This window comes from Pseudorca crassidens, chromosome 15 (genome assembly GCF_039906515.1).
Source record: "Pseudorca crassidens isolate mPseCra1 chromosome 15, mPseCra1.hap1, whole genome shotgun sequence".
Classification (NCBI taxonomy): Eukaryota; Metazoa; Chordata; class Mammalia; order Artiodactyla; family Delphinidae; genus Pseudorca; species Pseudorca crassidens.
Window position 1 is genome coordinate 17,758,057 of NC_090310.1, and position 22,508 is coordinate 17,780,564.

At 43.5% G+C, this 22,508-nt stretch overlaps 1 long non-coding RNA gene across 1 annotated transcript in view; it reads left to right on the plus strand.

Annotated features, from left to right (window-relative positions):
* LOC137207011 (uncharacterized) overlaps positions 1-22,508 on the plus strand; it is a 195,752-nt gene that overhangs the window by 170,979 nt on the left and 2,265 nt on the right. The gene's annotated exons all lie outside the window — the stretch shown is intronic.

Sequence of the window (22,508 nt, forward strand, 5' to 3'; positions counted from 1 at the left end):
TGGAGAGGGTGTGGAGAAAAGGGAACCCTCTTGCACTGTTGGTGGGAATGTAAATTCTCCATATCACTATGGAGAACAGTATGGAGCTTCCTTAAAAAACTAAAAATAGAACTACCATACGACCCAGCAATCCCACTACTGGGCATATACCCTGAGAAAACCATAATTCAAAAGGACACAAGTACCCTTATATCATTTTAAGTAGTATTTTCTGTCACTTAACCAAGAGCCTTGATCAATACAGTCCTTCAGCTAGAGCAGTGGGAATGGAGGGAATGGTGACAATGATGATTTGTGGGAGCCTTCAGATCTGAAAGTCTGCACTGTCCCCACTGTGTATGTTGAGGGGGAAACATGGAGAAAAAGACACAACAAAGAACCTCATGCTGATCACAGAAGTCACCTGGAAACCAGGGCTCAAGGCAGGGCACCTGGGCCCAAATCCTGGCTCAGCAGCTCATCTCTGAGTGACCAAGTCTTCAACCTCCCTGGGCCTCAGAGCCACATCTTTACTTGGGGACATTGATTTATGGTTCTTTTTTTTTTTTTTTTGGTGAGAATCAGAAATTACAACCATGCTTTGTAATGATAAGATCTGTGACCATGCTACTGATACTGTTACTACTTTTATTACGACTCCCCATCGCTGGGTATCACAGAGAGGCCAAATGCCTACCTGTCCCACGTATCAAATTCAAGCAGCAGATAGGTTACTAGGATTTATGGTCTTCATCAGGAATCTTGATGAAGGGAGTATGTATCTCTGAGGTAGTGACTATGAGCCTGGAGCCTGGTGTTTGAATGTATGTTAACCCGCTAGGTGCCGCTGCAGCTGTGCTTGGTTGATTGACTATCTGCATTTTACCACTTGGGAGATGCAGATCATTATTCAAGACCACACACGGGACCAGGGGCAGACCTGGGTCTAGAGTCAGTTCCCTTGGACTCTATAGATCCCATCTTTCCACTAAGGGGTTCTGCCTCAGGATCCAGAAGAGTAGTAGGAAGTTGACAGAAAGAAGGAAAAAGATCTGGAATGAGAGATTGTCCTAAATCTGGCCTTAACGGAAAAAGACAAAGTATGGCTGTGAAATCCTCAAGTGGGTAGAAGGCCTGGTTTGATCAGGTGGATTGACCTCCTAGAATCTTGACTTTGTTAAAGCCCATTCATTTATTTATTCATTCAATTATTTATGGAACATATATTGAACATCTACTACGTGCAAGACCTCGGACTAAGCTTGTGAAGATGAGTTAGTCACTGTCTCTTCCCTCAAGGGACTCCATCTGCTAGGGGATGTATTCCTGCAAATACCTTACTCTAGTACAATGTCATAAGTTCTAAATAGGGCTGTGACCAAGATGTACATCATAGGGACTGAGTAATAGAAACTAATCTGAAATGAAATCTTGAAAAGCTTTTAAACAGGAGGAGGGGCATCTGAGCTGGGTTTTGAAGAATACATAGGAGTTCGTCATATGCACAAGGTGAGGGAACGTGCATACCTGAAAGAGGGAACAGCCTGAGGAAAGGTAGAGAGACACACATGGTTGGAGAATAAGTAGTTGTTGGATCTGGTTGGAGCATGGGAGGTGGGGTGTGTAGGAGATGAGCTTGGAGAATTCGGCAGGGCCAAAGGACGAGTAAACACTAAGATGGGGTCTGGATATTATCCTGGGTGTGATGTGTAGCCTTTGAAGGAGTTTAATCCTGGAAGTAACAAGGATAAATCTGAATTTGCAAAGCTGGCCCTTGCTGCTCTTGGAGGATGGATTAGAGGCTGCCAAGCTTGGGGTAGGGAGGTCACAGAGGGGGCCACTGAACTCAACAAGGGCAGTAACCCCATGGACTTGAGTTAGGACTTGAGTTAGTGTTTGAGAAGCCGCTAAATGCAAGATTTGAGGCCCAAAGGGCCTTTCACAGCAGACCTCTCTGCTTGTACACTTCCAGTCTCACTACTTTATAGCTTCCTTCTATCTCTGAGTGTCCCAGAGACCATTCTGAAAGGTGTGGTTCCCCTTTCCCCCATTCCTATCTACGGGCTCCTGGAAGGAAGAGATAGAACATCTAACTGAAGGAGGCTGAGAAGACTAGCCAGAGAGGACTCCCTCCTGCAAGAAGGCTGTGAAGATAGGGGCAGTTTCAGTGGACCCCAACTCAAGTCGAGGAAAGGAAATCAAAGACTCTATTATCCTTACCTGCATGGAGAGCTGGAAGAGAAGAGACCGAAGGCCAGATTCCTTCTGCCTTGGAATTCTCTTTGGATTCAGAACAAAACACATGACCAAGCGACATCCAGATAAGACCTCAGACCATCTAGGCCAGGGGTCAGTAAATATTTTTTTCAAGGGCCAGATAGTAAATACTTTAGACGTTGCTGGACCTAAAGTCTCTGTTGCGATTACTCAGTTCTGCTCTTGCAGCGTGAAAGCAGCCACAGAAGACACATAAATGAATGAGCTGGCTGTGTTCTAATCACACTGCATTTATAGAAACATGGGGTGGCCCTATAAGCTATACAGTTGTGCCGAGAACAGGAACACTTTGGAGGCTTAGCCCAAGTCATCTTTCTGCCTTAAGCCTGGTGGGCTCCGTCAAGCCCCAGGGGAACCTCTCGCTCCATGGTTCCCCCTCCCGTTAAAGCTGTCCGCAATTTTCCCAGCATGTCTACTCCGTTTCTATGGCTGGCCTCAGTCCCTGATGAGCAAGTTCTTTTCCCCATGGGTCGGTGGGGGTGGGGGGCTAATTTCCTACCTTACTCCTCAACCATTTGCTTAGAACTTTGGAACCTAGAACCACAGGTTGGGTACTGATTGCCCAACATCAGGTGCCGTATTGTCTGGATCATCCAGAAATCCTGCCTCATCTGAGCAGACCCTTTTGACAGCATCATATGTGCAAACGCTACATGGGACTCTGGTTTCGGCTTTCCATAGGCAGGTCAGGGACGCCAGGTGGATCCTGTTCTGTTCTCCTCTGAGTCTTCCACTTAGAGACCTCTCCCTCCTGTCGGAGGCCAGGCTGCCAGGTTGGGGGCTGGGTTGGGAGTCACCAGTCTGGTAGGCGACTGGGGGTAGGAGAAAGAGCAGATGGGAGGAGAAATCAGGAGCTCCTGGTCCAACTGAGGCGTATAAATGTCCTGGCTGCTGTGAAGTGTTTTAAATGTTTTGACAATCCCCAATCCATCAGAGCCTTTAATTGGGTTTTGACTGAGTTGTTCTATATGTAAATACCAGTTACTGGTGAGGTTGTTTATAGCCAAACTGTCTGTTTATGCAAATTATGTTCCAAGATCGCAGTGGTTTCATTGCAGGATAAAAACATTCCCTTTATTTAATGCCAAAATCGCTCCCTCCTTGGGCTGGGGTTTGTTTTCCTCTTTGACTTTTAAATACAGCACAGCAATTTGGTAAGCGGGAGGAGGGGATACGGTTCCCAGCCGGCTGAGGCCACAAGGCCTCCCAAAGAGGCAGGCAGTGAAGCTGGCAACTTGGCTTTCACAGATTCACGGTGTGCTCTCAGCTCTCTCGGCCCAGCATCCCCCCAAGGTAGGTGTAGGCCCTCGTTGCCCCTCAAAGCAGCCGTGTTTGGGCAGTTCTTACGACTGTAAAGCTGTCCTTGATAACGATTTGGAATTTGCCCTCTTGAAACTGACCCTCCCTTTTCACCAGTCTTCCAGGATTACCTAACTCCTCATTGCTCACCTGGAAGATTAGAATAGCCTCTCTCTTCCCTTGGATAATCCCCTCAAAGCCCAGAGTGGACTTTTGGGAACACAGATCTTTCCTGTCTGTCTGCCTTTTGCCCTCAAGATAAAACCCATGGTCTTTCAGATGGTCTATCTGATGCTCTGTGATCAGGACACATCTTTCATATCCTCGAACCCTAAACTCCAGCTTTACTGAGTCGCCTCAAGGCTTTTATCCCTGGCCTCTCAATTGCTGTCGAGGAAATAAAATGTCAGACTGGTGCCTCAGCACATTTGTTCATATCAGTATTTAGCAAGTATACCAAATTTAACCCTGGTGATACGGCAGTGACCAACACAGGGAGTGGCTCTGCCCTCATGGAATTTATCTGCTCGTGGAGCGCATGTACAAATTTCTGGCTTCCAGTCTCAGCTGGTGAACGCTTCCTCCTGCAGGACCACACTCAACACAAGTTCAAGCCTTTCCTCTTAACGAGCTCACCGCCACCATTTTCCCCTCCCTCAGCAAACTAACCATTCTTCTGTTTTGCAAAGAAAATTATAGTCAGGAGGAAAAACTCCCTCATCATCCTTTTCTTCTCCACCTGAACCCCACACCTTCTTCCATCATTCCTTTTGCATCATTGCATTTGTCCGTGTAGCTCCTCATGCGTGGAGCCTGGATATTTCCTTCTTATCTTTCAAGATTCACTCAGCATATATTCAAATTGATGACATTAATTTAAAGATGACAGATGATGTGGAGTTGCTTAAATAGCTTTTCATTGGCAATGTGAATATGGTATTGACAGTTTTAGGGAAAGGTTTTTTGAGTGTATTGTCAGTGTTATGATGGAAAAAATCTTTTCAAATTCTGACAACTGCAAAATTCTTTTATCTGCATCATGATAGTTAAGACTATGAACTTGAGAAGCCAACATGAATGGGTTAAAATTCTGTTCCTACCATTTATTAGCTAGGGACTCAGGCAAGTTATTAATATCCCTGTGCCCACAGCTTCCTTATTTACAAAATGGGATGATAATAGATACATCACAGTGTTGCTATCATGATTAAATTATCTTATAAAAGTAAACTTTTATGAGCGTTTGATGTTTTCATGGGTACTATACAAGAGAGGAAACATCACTTAGGATAAAACGTTTTTTATTAATCCATCTCTTTTTGTAGATTTTTCATTAGCCAGGACCACTTAAGGAAACACAACTTTAAACCATAGTGATCCTTATACAAGCATGAACTCAGGCATTAACATTTTATGACAGCACCTCTAGATGAGATGGGCTCATCTCTCAGGGGATCTGGTGTCTGCAATTTTGCCTTGTAGTCACCAGATGGAACTACTATTAGTTGAACCAGCTGGACCTTAAGAGTCAAGAAGTTGAGAAAGCTAAGGTTAATAGAATTTCTCCAAGAATAATAACCCACAGGCAAGTTTGCTTATTATAAAATGAAATAAACTCCTTCCTTAAAACTTTGCTTAAAAAAGATTCTTTCAGACTTTACTTGTCTATTAATATGTCTTCATTTATCACTAGACTGGGAAGTCCACTAAAGGTAGGAATCATGTGTTTTCATTCCTGTTTCTTTACTGCTTAGTAAAAAGCCTGGCAAATCTTTGGTCTCATAAGATATTTGTGGAATGAATGAATAAATGAATGAATGAGTGAGTGTCAAATGGGCTCTTGTCTAAATCATTCAGGGCTTCAAACTTTGGTCAAGGCAAATGAATTCTCTATCTAGAGGTATAGCAGGAAAGCCCATTCTGAAATGGCCACCCCTATTTTGATCTCATCATCTTGGTGGAATTTACTGCTTTCTGACATTGTCTTATTTATTTATGTGCTTATGTGCTATCATCCATCCCCTGTACTAGAATGGAACTCCACAGGGTCAGAATCTTGTTCACACCTGAATCTCTAAGAACTAGCTCAGTGCCTAACACACTGTTGATGCCAGATACATGTTTGTTCAATGAATAAATGGCCTTGCTTTGATAGTGGGCAGCCTGCAGAGGGCCTTGAACACTGAGCTACTCTACAAGACAAATTATGGGCGGAGGGGGAGAAAGAATGTTCGGGACAAACAACATGGCTGGGTCTGGGTCAGGGCAGGCTGAGGCATCTTGAGGGGAGAAGACAGATCTTTGTGTGCCCATTCCTTATTTGAAAATTTTGGAGGAGAAGAGCTGGTAAGCCCATTGTAAAAAGTCTAATGTGTGGGTTGGCCCCCCAGCAGGTACTCATAACGTTTGTAGTGCTAATGAAAGAAGGCAAATAATAACAGTCACAACAATCATTGAGGCTTACTTTGGTTTACACACTATTTTAAGTACCTTGTTACATTAATCTCTGCTTCTTTGCTTTGACCTTCTCAGGTGCATACCATTATTAAATCCATTTTGCTGATAAGAAAGAGAGGGTACATATGCATGCAATAACTTGTCTAAAGTCACAGAGATAGAAAAGGGCAGGCTTGGACTCCAGTCCCTGCGCCTTTAACCGCCATGTACACCAATAAACCCCACATCATTCTGCCTCCTCCTGTCAGCAGCCAACACCCCTACTTTCCCCTTCTGGGCTTGTTTTACTTTACCTGTTACTCATCACACTCCAGCCAGCTTATTTGCCTTTTGTGTTTTGAACTCAAGTTTATTCTTGCTTCAGGGTTTTTGAAATTGTTATTACATTTGGCTTTAAACTGTGCTGTGTTTGACCTGATGATGTTTTTATCATTAAGAGATTCCACATAGAAATCTGAATATCCAGGTTAACTTAAAAAAGAAATCACAGGGACTTCCCTGGTGGCACAGTGGTTAAGAATCCGCCTGCCAATGCAGGGGACATGGGTTTGATCCCTGGTCCAGGAAGATCCCACATGCCATGTAGCAACTAAGCCCATGCGCCACAACTACTGAACCTGTGCTCTAGAGCCCGCGAGCCACAACTACTGAGCCCGTGTGTCACAACTACTGAAGACCACACACCTAGAGCCTGTGCTCCACAACAAGAGAAACCACCACAATGAGAAGTCCGTGTACCACAACAAAGAGTAGCCCCTGCTCACCACAACTAGAGAAAGCCCACACACAGCAAAGAAGACCCAACACAGCCGAAAAAACGAAAACCAAAACCAAAACCAAAAAACCCCCAAACAAACAAAAACACAGTATGTGGCAACACAGATCCTGCATTTCCATATGGCAACCGTTAACTGATACTAGGCCACTTAAGATGAAACAAGCACTTCACTGAACCACAGTTGCCACCCTTCCCTATTGCTCCACCCAGGCTCCTTTGCTAGTTTTTACTTTCCTGACCTCTGTAGGCATCCAATGTTTTGAGTCCTGCTTTACATCTAGTTCATCTACTGTGTCAGAGACCTGAAGATATAGAGAAGACTCTTTCCCGAAGCTGCCAGTTTTACATAACATCTCTGATGCATTTCTATCTCCCTTGGGGGCTCAGAGGCAAAAAAAAAAAAAATAGTATCTTAGAATCTTGTTAACATTCACATTCTACTTCAGTAGGTCTGGGATGAAGCCTGAGGTTCTGCATTTTAAGGAGCTCCATGGTGGTACCAGTGCTGCTGGAAAAACAAAGATTAAAAGAAATGTGATACTTCTTGGGCTTCCCTGGTGGCGCAGGGGTTGAGAGTCCGCCTGCCGATGCAGGGGACACGGGTTTGTGCCCCAGTCCGGGAGGATCCCACATGCCGCGGAGCGGCTGGGCCCGTGAGCCATGGCCGCTGAGCCTGCGCGTCCGGAGCCTGTGCTCCGCAATGGGAGAGGCCACAACAGTGAGAGGCCCACATACCGAAAAAAAAAAAAAAAAAGAAATATAATATTTCTTATTTTTAACCCATTTTTAAAAGTTGAAAAAAAATCCTTGCTGCTTCCTTTTTCATTTTTTGATTGTGAAATAAATTTTACTAAATAGTTATAATTGCAGACACTAGAAGTCTCAAGTTAAATGCTGCAAGGGCCTGAGAGGTTACCTGATGCAACAGAGAAAGGCCCAGAGGCCCAAAGAAGGGATGTGCTCAAGACCACACAGGAAGTCAGAGTCAGGCTTCAGACCATGCTCTTTGATTCTCTGCCCACAAATCAGACTGCAGGATCAGAGAGGAAGCTGGGAGCAGTGCATCTGTCCCTGAAGTGGGTGCAAGGCCCCCAGGATGCCTTCATGAACAATGCACAGTAATTCCCCTGTGCCCACCCTTGTGTTCATCAGGGAGGTCACAATTATCTTTACGCTCTGCCTGGAGGCGAACTGTCCAGGTAGCCTCGTTAAGAAGTTATGTTTAAAAGCTGGACTAAAGCTGTAGGTCATCGATAATCTACTAACTGGTTAAGAGTGTATATCTTAAGGCATCTGGAAATTACAGGGATAGTTCATAGTCTCATTTGGGGGCATAGGCATGGTGCTAGCTATGGGTAGATCTGTTTTGCTTGGGAAAAGTCAGGAATAAAGAAAAGCCTGGAAAATCCAACAACTGAAATGCTGAGTGGTGGAGGGCAGTGCTGGGTGGAAATATATGATAACCCAAGCACTGGTGGTCCTGTAGGAAAGCAAAACCGAGACAGTAGGTGGATTGGAGTTCAGATCTGAGATTGGAGGTGGTCTATATCTTCAGGATGGGGGTGATTATTATAGGAGGAATCAGGACAGCCCCAGAGTATACGGGGCACAGGAACTAAAGGGTCTGGGTCAAGCGCCAGGGAAAATGGACTGACCCCATTATGCTGGTCTTTTTCTTTGTTTTTTAAAAATTTATTGATTTATATAATACCCATATGGTAAAAAACAAAAAGAAAAACTCAGACAATGAAAGAGGTAATACATTGAAAATAATTCTCCCCCAGTGTCTAATCTCCCACTTCCCAGCCTGCCAGCCCCAGAGGCAACAGCTATGTTCTGTTTCTTATGTACCTCTCAAGATATATTACATGTGCACGTTTATTTTTACACCTATGGAAGAATGTTATAAACTTTGTTCTACACGTTTTTTCCTGTGTATCAATATATCATACATCTTGAATATCATTTCATATCAGTACATAGCAATCTCCCTTATTATTTTAACATCTGCATTGTATTCTATTAACATATAGCACTGCAATTTATTTAACCTGCCTTTTATAAATGGTTGGCTATGTTATTTGCAGTCTTTTGCTATCACAAACGATTTTGCAAAGAATATCTTTCTACAACTGTCTCTACATCATGCATGCATATATCTGTAGGATGACTTCTAGAAGTGAAATGACTGGGTCAAGTGTGCATCTGTATTACTCATTGTGATAGGTATTGTCAAAATTGCCCTCCAGGGAGATTGCACCACACTTATACTCTCACCAGGCATGTATGCTAGTGAATTTCCTCACACCCTTGCAAACAATTTATCACCAAATATTTCGGGGGCTTTAAAAAATTGAGGTATGATTCATAAACAGTGATATGCACAGACCTTCACTGTACAGTTTTGACAGTTGCATAAACTCTCACCCCAATCAAGACAAATTCCATCACGCCAGAAGGTTTTCCTCAGGCCTCTTTCTAGCCAATTTTGTCTCCTGCTCCAAGAAGCAACTGCTACTCTGATATTTATCACCATAGATTTTTGTTTTTGAACTTCATATAAATACGATGTGTTCTCTTGAGTTTGACATCTTTTTTTTTTTTTTTTTTTTTTTTTTTTTTGCCGTACACGGGCCTCTCACTGTTGTGGCCTCTCCTGTTGCGGAGCACAGGCTACGGACGCGCAGGCTCAGCGGCCATGTCTCATGGGCCTAGCCGCTCCGCAGCATGTGGGATCTTCCCAGACCGGGGCACGAACCCGTGTCCCCTGCATCGGCAGGCAGACTCTCAACCACTGCGCCAACAGGGAAGCTCAATGTTTGACTTCTTTTGATTGATTTAAGGTCTGTGAGATTCATACATGCTATTATCAATGTTTGTCCCTTTTCATTGGTAAATCGTATTCCATTGTGTGGCTATATCAAGATTTGTTTGTCCATTCTCCTCTTGAAGGACATTTGGGTGGTTTTCAGTTTGGGGCTGTGGTAAGTAAAGCTATCAATAACATTCTTGAACAACTCTTTGTGTGGACATATGTTTTTGTTTCTCTTGGACACATGTCCAGGAGTAGAATTGCTGCATTATAGTGTAGGTGTATGTTTTATCATGTAAAAGACCACCAAGCTGTTTTCTGAAGTGGCTGAACCATTTTACACTCCCAACAGCAATATGTGCTGTTCTCAGTCTTTTACACAGGGATCATTATATTGGGTGTGAGGTTTTATCTCATTACTTTAATGAGTATTTAACACCCTTCAATGAGTTTTAATGTGTAATTCCCTGATGACTAAAGATATTGAGCACCTTTTCATGTGCTAATATGTCATTAATTTATCTTCTTTTGTAATGTCTGTTCAAGTCTTTTGACAATTTTTATTGGGTGATTTGTCTTTTATTATTGATTTGTAGGCGTTCTTTATGTAGTATGGATACGATTTTTTTGGTCAGATATATATTTTCGCCCAGTCTGTGGCTGACCTGTTTTTTAATGATATAACTTGATGAGCACAATTTTAAAATATTGATGAAGTTCCATTTATTTTCTTTTATGGTTAGCCCTTTTTCTTTCCTAAGAAATCTTTGCCAAAGCTGTGAAATTGTTCTCCTATATTTTCTTTCAGAAATTTTATAGTTTTAGCTTTTAGGTTTCTATCCATGATCCTTCTTGACTTGATCTTTTGTACAGGGTGTGAGATAGAGGTCAAAGTTCATCTTCCCCCCCATGTTTACTCAGTTGTTCCAGTGCTATTTGTTAAAAAGCTGTTTCTTTCCCCCACTGGATTGCTTGGGCTCCTTAGTAAAGAAAAACAACAACAACTGACCGTGTAATTATGGGTCTTTCTCTGGATTCTCTCTTCTGTTGCAATGATCCTTATTCTAATGCCATAGTCTCTTGATTACTGTAGCTTTATTATCAGTTTTAAAGTCAGGTTGCGGAGGTCCTCCAACTTTCTTCTTTTTCAAGATTATTTTGCCTGTACTAGGCCTTTCATTTATACACAAATTTAAAAATCAGCTCATCAGTTTCTACAAATGGGCTGCTGAGATTTTGTTTGATTTTGCATCAAATCTATTGATCAATGTACAGAGATCTCATCCTAACAAATTAAGTCCTCCAGTCCACCAGCCTATGAACATAGTATACCTCTCCATTTATTTAGGTCTTGTTTAATTTCACTTAGCAATGTATTGATGTTTTGTAATTTTTTAGCACACAAAGGGTTCTTGCATAGCATTTATTTAATGTACTTCTACGTTTTTTTAATAGTTTTCATGCTATTAAATATTTATTTAATTTTCCAATTATTTATTGGTATTATATAGAAATATAATTGATTTTTTAATAGTCAACTTGTATTTAATAATTTTGCTAAATTTTCATATTAGTTCTAGTAGCTTTGGGGGTAGATTCCTTTGGATTTTCTGCATACACAATCATGTCAAATTGAATAAAGGTATCTTTACTTCTTTTCAATTTTTGTATCTTTTATGAACTTTTGCCCAACGTTGAATAGAAATGGTATTTTGGACAAAGTATTCTTGACTTACTTGCTACAATGACCTGGACAAGGCCTATGCTTCTAGCAGCCTTCATTTTCTCATCTATAAAATGGGGATATATTGGTTGGGGTTTGGCTAGAAAAACATTCATCATGCTAGGTATTTCAAATGGAGAAGATTTAATACAGGGAATTGGTTACACAGGTGTTAGGAGCCTAGAAGAGTGAAAAAGGGGAGGGAACGTATCCTAAATATTAGAAATGTAGACAGCAGTAACTGTTCCTTAGTGCTGGGTAGGAAAGGCAAGAGGTGATGCCACAGCATTTAGGTGCTCGTGGGAGAATACCTGGTAGGTGGGCCTCTGGATCTTGAAGGGAAGTCCTCCCCAGGAGGTCCTCACACCTTAGGGGACACCGGGTCACTGGTGTTTACACGTATGGGGGCAGTAAGTGACAACTCCTGGGAGTGGCTAGAGCCTTGACTGTCCTCTGCTGTTGCAGAGATGCTGCCAGAAACTGGAGAGAGCGAGTCCCTTCTCCCCTTCTACCGATCTTTCAGCAATGCCTCCTTCTGGCAAAACCCCAAAGGAAGCCAGGCATCAAGGAATTCTGGGATATGAAGTGTGAAGACAGCCAGCCCCACAATGTCAGAGTAGAGCAGAGGTTGGCAAAGTACAGCCCACAGGCCAAATTTAGCCTCCTTTCATGCGGCCCACAACTTAAGAATAATTTTACATTTTTAAATGTTGAAAATAATCAAAAGAAGAATAATATTTTTGACATGTGAAAATGATGTAAAATTCAAATTTCAGCGTCCATGAATTCCAGCCAGGTTCACTGGTTTATGTGTTGCCTATGGTTACTTTCGTGCTACAGTGGCAGTGTTGAGCCTTTGTGACAAATACTTAGGCCCGCAAAACCTAAAATATTTAGTATTTGGCCCTTTACAGAAAATGTGTGCAGTATGGTTTAGAGAGTGTTTTGGGGGCTGAGAGATAATAAGTAAGATAATAAATGACCCCTTGCAGAACAAAAATGATGACTGAAGGAGTTAGTATGTATAAAGTACTTACTAGAGATTTTTAACATACAGCAAATACTTAACCCATTATGAGCCTGTGCTGTGTGTCAGACACTAGGCTAGGTTTTGGGGTGCCAGAGATGAATAAGGCATAGTTACGACTTCCAGGAGATCCCAGCTTGGTAGAGGTGGAAATTGGGTAAGAAAAAAAATCAAAGCAATATAATAAATGCATTATTAATATCCTACTGTTTGCCCTTGCTGTTCTGGGCTGCAGGAGAGACGCCACAAAAATAAGGCCTCAGGCATTTCCTGTACTGGAACAGAGATGTGGTCCCACCATAACCCCCCATATACTGCTAGTGTAAATATTTGCCTTAGGACCTGTCTTTCCTCTAAAATGAGGAGGCCATCTCCATATCTCCAGAGTCTTATCTATTATACAGTTGACAATAGGCACCTGTATATATGTGTGTTGAATGACTGAAAGAACAAATTGGGATTAAGCAATGTTCCGTTCAAAAGGCACATTCTCATCTAGTCCAGTCTCTTCAAATGGAGAAATTGAGTTTCAAAGAGTTTATGCAGCTCACCCTCTGGGTGGTTGGATTAAGGAAAAACCTGCCTTTTCAGAGCAGGTATAGCCTCATGCCAAGGCACATGGCTTGGTGGGCAGAGCTCAGACCAGAATTTCAGCCCTTGCTCACCCCTCTTCAGCTGGAGGCCTTGTGCAGTACATAACTTGTCCCAACCTGCCTGCATCAGATCTTTCTCCAGTGTCTGCCTCCCTGCACCCATAAGCCTCTAGTTTCAATTTCTCTGCCTTTTCCAAAACATCCCTTGAGGTGCAGGTGGGTGGGGAAGATGATGTATTTACAGCTTGGTGTTTGAGAAAGATCCCATAGTGAAAGGGATCCTAAATCTTTCTGCAATTGGGCCGCACACTAATCACTTCCAGGTCCTGGGGCTGGCAGCTGGCATGGCTCTAAGTAGCCGGCTGTCACGCCCTCGCATACATATTCCTGTTGTCAGAATTAATAAGGCACAATTGCCTGGGGCCTTGTTACCCAAGAATTAAACTTTGGATTTTTATCGTGCAACCTCGAGGATGCTTTTATGGTATCAGAAGCGTTTGGACGTTAAATACTGCTAATATTCATCGCTCCCACATGGGTGCTTCACATTCTGCTCCATTCCCAGTGTGATTAAGGAATGAATTGATTTGGATGAGATCGGCACGTGCTCTTGACAATAAAATGATGAGTCCTTTATGAAGCTGTGCATATAGTGGGCCTGCTGCTGCCCTCGAGGCTGGTAGGTGGGAGCTCATGGGCGTTTGGCACCAAGCCCAGATCACAGTGACACTTGCCTCTGGCCAAAGGAATCCGTAGATCCTCCAAGAGGCTCCAGAGTCCAGCTCTTCCTCCTTCCAATTCCCTCCCTCTTCCCTTTCTTCGTCCCTCTTTCTCTCTCTCTTCCTTCCTCCTTTCTAATTTATATCTTCCCTTTCCCAAATTTCTACCTAACACGCTCTCTCCCTTCTTTCTACTCTTCCCTCCATCCTTTTTACCTCTCTCTCTTCTTCCTTCTCTCCCTTCCCTGAAATCTTATTAAAACACCAACTTTCATTCTCTGCCTTAAATTTCTAGGAATCCCTTAACCTCACTTGAGCCTGATCTGCTTTTCTGTTGGGAGAATTGCATTCCCCAAAACAGAGGCCCACTCACACTGGCCCACCCAAGAGGGGTCCTAATAAGACAAACGCGTGGAGTTGTAAGGAGACCAGAACCTCTTAATTCTAGCGCAGAGCCTCTAACAGGGTCAGGCCTCGTGGATACAGGCCTTGGATAGGACGGAAGTTCTGGATTTCAGGTGCCTGCAGGTTGTGGTGAGAACATGTGATAATGTTTACTGAGTGTTTCCTATGTACCAGGCACTGTGCTAAGTGGTTTATAGATCACTGACTCCAATGGGAGAGACAGGGGCTCAGAGAGGTTGCCTGCCTTGCACTATGGAACTCAGCAAGTTCCCAGCAAGACTGAGTGGGAACTCAAACTCAGACAGCCTTTCCCACCTGGTAGTCCATGTTCTATGGAGTACGTTGACATTAACCTAACTCATATACACTCAGCCTACACACGGTTCATCAGGGTGCCATTGGCCCCATGTCAGCCTCATTACCATTCAGATCTTCTCCCAGTGTTGGCTGGCAGCCTCTTCCAACCTCCCTTGTCTCCATGTGAGGTCATGTGACTCTCTCTCCCTAATGGAATGTGAATAGAAGTGATGTGTATGAATTCTAGGTCAAGGTGGCTAAGAAGTGGATGTGCTTTTCCTCTCTTTTCCCTTCTCTCTGGGGGCAGAGGAACTTTGATTCTCTAGGGGCTTGTGGAGGTTAATATGCAAGAAGCTTGGGTCCCTGCATCACCACTCGGAGGAGTGCTCCCCATGCACCAGGGTATCTGAAATATCACATGAGCAGGAAATGATCTCCCATTTCATTCAGTCTCTGCCATTTTGAATTTATTTGTTACAGCAACTGGAGTTACCTGCACAAATACAGTTTGCAAACCCCACATAGGAAGATAGGGTTGTTGGCAAGGGATCTCAAGCAATGCTTTATCCATGACTCGGGACCTCTTGCAGATCAGACAGCAAGGACACCAGCAATGACCATGATGTAACTCATTAGAGGCAGACCTTTGCACTCCAGTCTTCATACACTGCCCTTAATCAAGAGTGATATGAGGCAAAGGAGGGAGATGCAGTTGTGGAGGAGAGGGAATTGCTTTCCTGTGAGAGAAGGGTCACAGCTAGGTTGCCTTAAGGGAAATAAAGTGATATTCCTTTTCTTTCTGACTTTGAGGATGGAAGCTAATACCTATTACACTAAAAAAACAAGCCATGTCATATCACTTCTCTGCTTGAAACCAGAGGCTTCTGAGTTCACTCCTAATAAAAGCCAAAGTCCTTACTTTGGAACATAATCTGCTCCCCTCTGCTCTTACCTCCTGTCACTCTCCTTGCTGTTACTTTTACATGTTCCTGTCTCAGGGATTTTGCATTTGTTTCTTCTGCTTAGAATACTTCTCCCGCAGCTATCCTCATGGCTTTCTCTCACCTCCTTTAAGTCTTCTCATGTATCATCTTTCAACACCATCCCTGCCAACTCTATTTGAAATGGTACCTCTTACCCCACCCTACTTTCCCCTAATATGTTATCAAACTTATTTGTTTACTCATTGCCTCTTCACCAGATTGTGAATTTCATAAGGCGAAGATATTTTATTTTTGTTTACTATTGTACACCGGATCCTGGGATAGTGTTTGGAATATCATAGGCACTTCACAAATACTTGTTGTCTAACCACATTCTGTCCTATATTGAGATGCTGTTCAGTGGCATTGCTGTTGACTGAGTTTTCTTAAAAAAATATTTATTTATTAGTTATTTTTGGCTGTGTTGGGTCTTCGTTGTGTGCTGGCTTTCTCTAGTTGCAGTGAGCTGGGGCTACTCTTCGTTGTGGTGTGTGGGCTTCTCATAGCAGTGGCTTCTCTTGTTGCAGAGCACAGGCTCTAGGCGTGCAGGCTTCAGTAGTTGTGGCGCGTGGGCTTAGTTGCTCCGCAGCATAGGGGATCTTCCCAGACCAGGGCTTGAACCCGTGTCCCCTGCATTGGCAGGTGGATTCTTAACCACCGCACCACTAGGGAAGTCCGTAGTGGAAAAACTTTGAGTTTCTCACTATTATTAGCTGTAAGTTTTCTTTTTTTATATATGTTCCTTATCAAGCTGAGGAAGTTCCCCTCTATTCCTAAGTTTATGAGAGTTTTTATCATGCATGGATATTGGATTCTGTCAAATGCATGAATGGAAATGATCATGAAAATTTTTTTCTTTCGCCTGCTGATTTGATGAATTACATTTACTGATTTTTAAATGTTGAACCAGCCTTCCATACCTGGGATAAACCCCACTTGGTCATGGTGTATAATTCTTTTATACAGTGTTGGATTTTACTTGCTCATGTTTTGTTGAGGATTTTTGCATCTATGTGTATGAGTGATGTTGGTCTGTAGTTTTCTTTTCTTGTAATGTGTTTGATTTTGGGGGGTAGTAGGGTAATGATAGCATGATAGAATAAGTTACGAAGTATTCCTTTGGCTTCTATTTTATAGGAGAGATTGTGGAGAATTAGTATAATTTCTTCCTTAAGTGTTTGGAAGAATTCACCAGTGAACCCACCAGGGCCCGGTGCTTTCTGTTTTGGAAGGTTATTAATTATTGACTCAATCTCTTTAGTAGATATAAACCTATTCAGATTACCTGTTAATTCTTGTGTATTTTTTGGCAGATTGTGTCTTTCAAGGTACTGGTCCATTTCATCTAGGTTATGAAATATGTGGGCATAGAGTTGTTAATAATATTCCTTAATTATGTTTTTAATGTCCATGAGATCTGTGGTGATGTCACCTCTTTCATTTCTGGTATTAGTAATTTGTGTCTTCCCTGTTTTTTGATTAGTCAGCCTGGCTAAAGGCATATCAATTTTACTGACCTTTTCAAAGGGCCACCTTACGATTTTGTTGATAGTCTCTATTGATTTTCAATATTCATTTTCAATTCATTTCTGCTCTGATTTTAATTATTTATTTTCTTCTACTTACTCTGAATTTAATTTACTTTTCTTTTTCTAGTGTCCTACAGTAAAAGCTTAGATTATTGATTTTAGATATTTCTCTTTTCTGATATATTCAATACCATAAATTTTTTTTCTAGGCACTACTTTCAGGGCGGTTTCTGCTCAGTAAGTTGTGATTCTCTGTATCAGCCTGTCTGTTTGGGGGGGCAGCAATTTTCCCTGTGACCTTGTGTCTCTGAAGAATTTAGGAAGAGTTGCTGATTTCTCAGTTTGTTCAGCTTTTTACTTGTTGTTAGGATTGAGTGGTGATTTCTAAACTTCTTACATGCCCAGCTAGAAACCAAAAGTCCATATTGTTGAGAAAAAAAAAAAAAGAGGAATAGAATTAGTGACCAGTATTTAAAAATGAAGTAATTCCAGTTAATAACATCCAATCATTTTCTGGCTTCTCTAGAATAATTGGACAACACTACCCTTTATTTCTCCCAAGTTTGAGTTGAATAGCAAGTTGAGTTGATGCTTATCTTGGTGGGGCATATGTTCTCCGGTTCTCCATGATCTATTCCCAGCATGGCTCATCCTCTTATTTTTCTTACCTTAGCCCTGGAGTCATTTGAGTTTGTGATTCTTACTCTAGATTTTGCTCTTCTCCCAGCTCTCCCCTCTCTGACCTGCCTGGGTTTATTGTTTTGTATTTGGTCTCATAATTGACTCCTAGTTCTAAGCCATATCATGACAGATGTAGCACTCCCTCTCTCTCTAGTCCAGATCTGGTGTCTTTGATCTCCCTTGTGAAGCTAAAAACAGATCAGACTGTGTTTCTCCAGGCTTATCTCAATTGGGCTGGATGACTGGGCATATCAGAAGTTTCTCACATCAGGGCATCTGCATATTCCTGGCCCCTTTACCTCTCCCCACCTCTCTCCTGAGCAGGGTCCTGGGGTGATGGGTGGGGCACCAACAACACATCTAGGGTCCCTATGACTGTAACGATCTGCTTGCTCCCTGCTCCTGCGAACCTCTGACCTGCTCAGCTGCAGCCACTTAGCCCCCAGCAGCAGCCCCATGGAGACTCAGAGCTCAATGCAGACCATGCTCAGAGAAGTATCGGGAGGTCTTGGCAAACAGCCTCTGGCCCCACATGGACAATCCTGGTGGGACTGCATCATAGCACAGAGACTGCTGGTTACTCTGAAATCAGTACTTTCTCTTGAATGTACTTTGGGGGAACACTTGTAGCATCTTGCTGGAGGCTGATGAAAACAAAAGCAAATAAAAACAGGGAGAGATAAATCAGGTGGATGGCTCATCTTCTCCAATTGGAGGAAAGGAACATGAGACCCCAGTGTGCTCAGACAGAAAGAGATTAAAAGAGTCAACAGCCTCTCCCCTCCTTTTCCATCATGTAAGGCAGAAATGACAGTTGCTGACTGAATAATGGTGGCTAAACAGGGTAATCCTTGAGAGGGCTGAGGAGGGATTTAATCATTGCCTGCTAGTTCCAGCATTTGAGTAAAAAGGACAGTTACTAATCACCACTTCCTCCACTCCATTTCACTCCTTTTATCATCATTCTTTCTATACAGGTGGTGGGAACTCTAGCCCAAACTGGAAGGAGAATGGTCAGGGGATTTGTCTGGCTTCAGGTATGGCTTGATTCAGATGCTCACATAATGTCACAAGATCTCTCCTCTTTCTTGCTTTTACTGTTGGATCCATTTTCAGAGTCTCTACCTACATGTTGGCAACATGGCTCGATCCTCCCATCCTTCCAAATTCAAGTCCAGTGAGGAAAAAAAGAGTATCTGCAAAACCGGGTTGATGTGTGGAGTGTTAATCACAGAGCAACAATATTTCAGTACAACAGAGGGGCTCTTTGTGATTTATCTTTTACTGCATTTTTATAAAGGGCAATATATTTTCTTATTTCTTTCCCTTGTTACCATAGCAATCTTTCCTAAATTAAATACGTAACAAATTACAAATATATAGAGGGATTCTCTCTTCCTGTCACCTAACAGAGTCCCCAATTCCACTTTGATTAGCCCAAGATGGGGCACATGCCAACCTCTGAATTAATGGCTATAGTTAGGGGGATTTGCTTGGGCTAAATGGCCAGTTCTGGGTCACATGCCTCAGCCCTAGAGTCATGGGCAAGGTCCCACACAAAATGGAGAAGGGAGTGAATGAACACTGATATTCCCCAAATGCCCATTCCCTGTGGTCTTTCATTCCATTTATCTCCTGCCTGCAACAACCTTTCTCTCACTAAGGACATCAATGGTTGTCTCAGTTGGTCTGGGCTGTATAGTAGAATACCATAGACTAGGCAGCTTATAAACAACAGACATTTGTCTCTCACCATTCTGGAGGCTGGGAAGTCCAAGATTAAGGTGTCAGAAGATTTGGTGTCTGGTGAGAGCCCACTTCCTGACTCATACATGGCCATCTTCTCACTATGTCCTCACATGGCAGAAGGGGCAGGGGGTCTCTCTGGAGTTTCTTTTATAAGGGCACTAATCCTATTCATGAGGGCTCCACCCTCATGCCCTAATCACCTCCCAACTGCTCCACTTTCAAGTACCGTTGCATTGGGATTTAGGATTTCAACCTATGAACTTTGAGAGGGCACAAACTTTTAGTCTGTGGCAGTGGCCTCCTGCCTGTGAAATCCAGTGGATAATTTTCATGCATTATCTTAATGAAATTCCCTGCAGAATTGGGCTCTGATTATATTTTAATATTTTCTCCACATTCCAAGGTCTCTCTTTTCACTTTCCTTCCTATTTTACTAGCTCCTCCTTTTATTCCCACCAATTAAATATTTGTTGTTATTTCCCCGGGTTTAGTTCATAGCCCTTGTATCCATTAGAAATGCATTCAGCTTTAAGTGACAGATTGCTTGAGGAACAGTGGCTTAAGCCATAAGGATACTCATTGTTTCCTTGAAATGACCTTGGGTGTCTTAGAGCTACCCAGTGGTGTCATTAAGGACTCGGGCTCTTTCTATGCTTTTTCCTCAACATTTTTAGCTTGTTAGCTTTTCCCCTATACTTGTCAATCTCATAGTGACAAAATACTCTAGTGATGAGCATTTTATTGAGTTTAAAGCAGGTGAAGAAGAAAAGAGTAGCTTTATTGCTTTGCCAGGCAAAGGAGGCCACAACAGGCTAATGCCCTCAAGACTGTGTCCTCCCTGAAAGGGTTCAGTGAGTAAAACTTACAGTGTTAGCTCAAAATAGGGTTCTTCATAAGGATCGGGGCAGCTGCGGGGTCTGCATTCTTCTCTTCTCATGGAACATTTCAAAGCCGTCAAGGCCAGCATCGGGAGGTCCAGAGATGGGCTCTAGTGGTCTTTGGGGTTATTGTACAGTGACCTCTTCTGGAATGAAGAATGCTTCAAAGAAGAAGAATGTGAGGGATTGTTTCAAAGAGGATAAACACCGGGTGCCTGGTATAGCTTTAACTAACAAATGAGTTACTCTAGGCAATTAGGTGCAAAGGAATCATTAACAAGAGAAAGAAAAAAACATATGGAAAGAGGGCGTGCAAGTGAAGCGTAAGGTGATGGAGACCTAGCTAGTCCGGTCAGTTTTAGCTATAACATGATCTGCCATGAGAAGGACGTGCTCCAGGTGGCTACAACCCCTTCCGTCTGGACCCTGAACGAACCCTGGAGCCTGAGCCATGTGTGAACTGAAGCCGACCTGGAGCCTGGAGCCAAGTGCAGCCTACTTACAGCTTGCAGCAGAGCACAAGGACAGCCTAGATCAGCCTAGCTGCAGTCCCAGGAGCATGAGAATAAATGCTTTTTGCTGTAAGCTGCTGAGCGTCGAGCTGTTTGTGTTATGGCGTTATTGGGGCAAGGGTTCACTCTCACTGTTGTGGCCTCTCCCGTTGCGGAGCAACAGGCTCCGGACGCGCAGGCTCAGTGGCCATGGCTCACGGGCCCAGCAGCTCCACGGCATGCGGGGTCCTCCTGGACCGGGGCACAAACCCGTGTCCCCCGCATCAGCAGGCGGACTCTCAACCACTGCGCCACCAGGAACACCTTTTATGTTCCTGTTTCATCTGTCCCTTTCCCACTGGTCTGTTCTATCTAACCGTCAAGCCCCAGCTAAAATATCAGCTGGTATGACGTCTTCCCCGCCCTCAGGGTGCTTCTGGTCAAGCAGAAAACACAGCTATTGAAGAGTAACTATTCGTTCAGTGTTGCAAGTGTTTAAAAAGGAAACTAGCTTGAGCACATAGCAAGGAACCTGCACCTGTTTTGGGCTGGGGGTCCTGCAGGGCTTCCTGGGAAAGTGGTATTTAAGCAGAGTATGGATGAGAAATAGGATATGGCCAGATAAAGTGGAGAGGCAAGAATACTTCAGGAGGAAGAAAGAGTTTGTGTGAGGACCCTCAGGGCAGGGAGTGAGGTTGCTGTGAGAGAAGGGAGGACGCCCTAAGGTGGAGCCAGATGCGGGGGGGGGGGGGGGGGACCCAGGGATCAAACTTTTGTCCTAAAGGCAACCAGAAGGGTTTAGGTAGGGGCATGCTGGAGACTGGGTCATGAAAGGCAGAGCAGGTCTCTCCCTGGGATCCCACAGTAGTTTTAGCTCTGTTGTCACATCTACGTCCCTGCCTTGCAGCTCTGTGTTTAAGCATGGTCCTTCTTTTGAGACTGTGAATAACTCCAAGAGAAGGATGGGGTGGCCGGTGAGTGCCCCCCACCCCAGAGCACAGGCACGGTGGAAGGAAGAAACAAACACAAGGAATTAATATTTAAGAAACACAAGCTTTGTGCCAGGCACTGGTTTGGGTGTTTCACCTGCTTCGGGAGGCAAGAGGGCAGAACTTTGACAAGGACAGAGGAGGGAGGGATGAAAGAAGGAAAAGGTCCATCACTCATTTTCAGATTTACCCTAAGGACAAGATCCAGCCTGCAGCCCAAAAGATTCAGATGAGATTTGAGCAAGGTCTGCTCCATGGAGAATGCGGGATGTTAGACGCTTAAGTGCATTTTCAAGGCTGGAGGAGAGTTTCCTCCTCTGGCAATTGTAAGGAGTGAGCCCAGTCCTCGTGGGGACTGAGTGGTGAAGTGATTGTGCTGAGAGGCAGGGGCCACCAGGCTGGTGGTCCTGTGGAGTCCTCTCCCATCCCTTTCTGGGTGTGACTCAGATCCCCTGGAAGTAATTTGTCCACAAGTGCTAGGAAGAATCTACTGGGCTATTTGGGGAAGGATGTCTTGCTGAATTCAAGGTAAATAATGGGCATCAGGTGCCACCTGAAGGCCAGGTAAACTTGGGGAAAATTTCTTAACCTAATTTGCAAAATGGGGCTTAAGCGCAATGACTCTGTAGCGTTGCTGGAGGGAGAAATATGTCACATGTCTTACGTTCAGTGATGGTTGGGGGTCTTTTCTGTGTCTAGTGACCTCTTTTGGGAATGAGGGCCAGATCCATACCCTTGACCTCTTTGACAGTCTCTGTCTCCTATTCCTGCTATCAGAGAGGAGGGAGGGAGAGAGAGAGGGAGAGAGAGAGAGAGAGAGAGAGATCAAGTGTGCTCTGAGA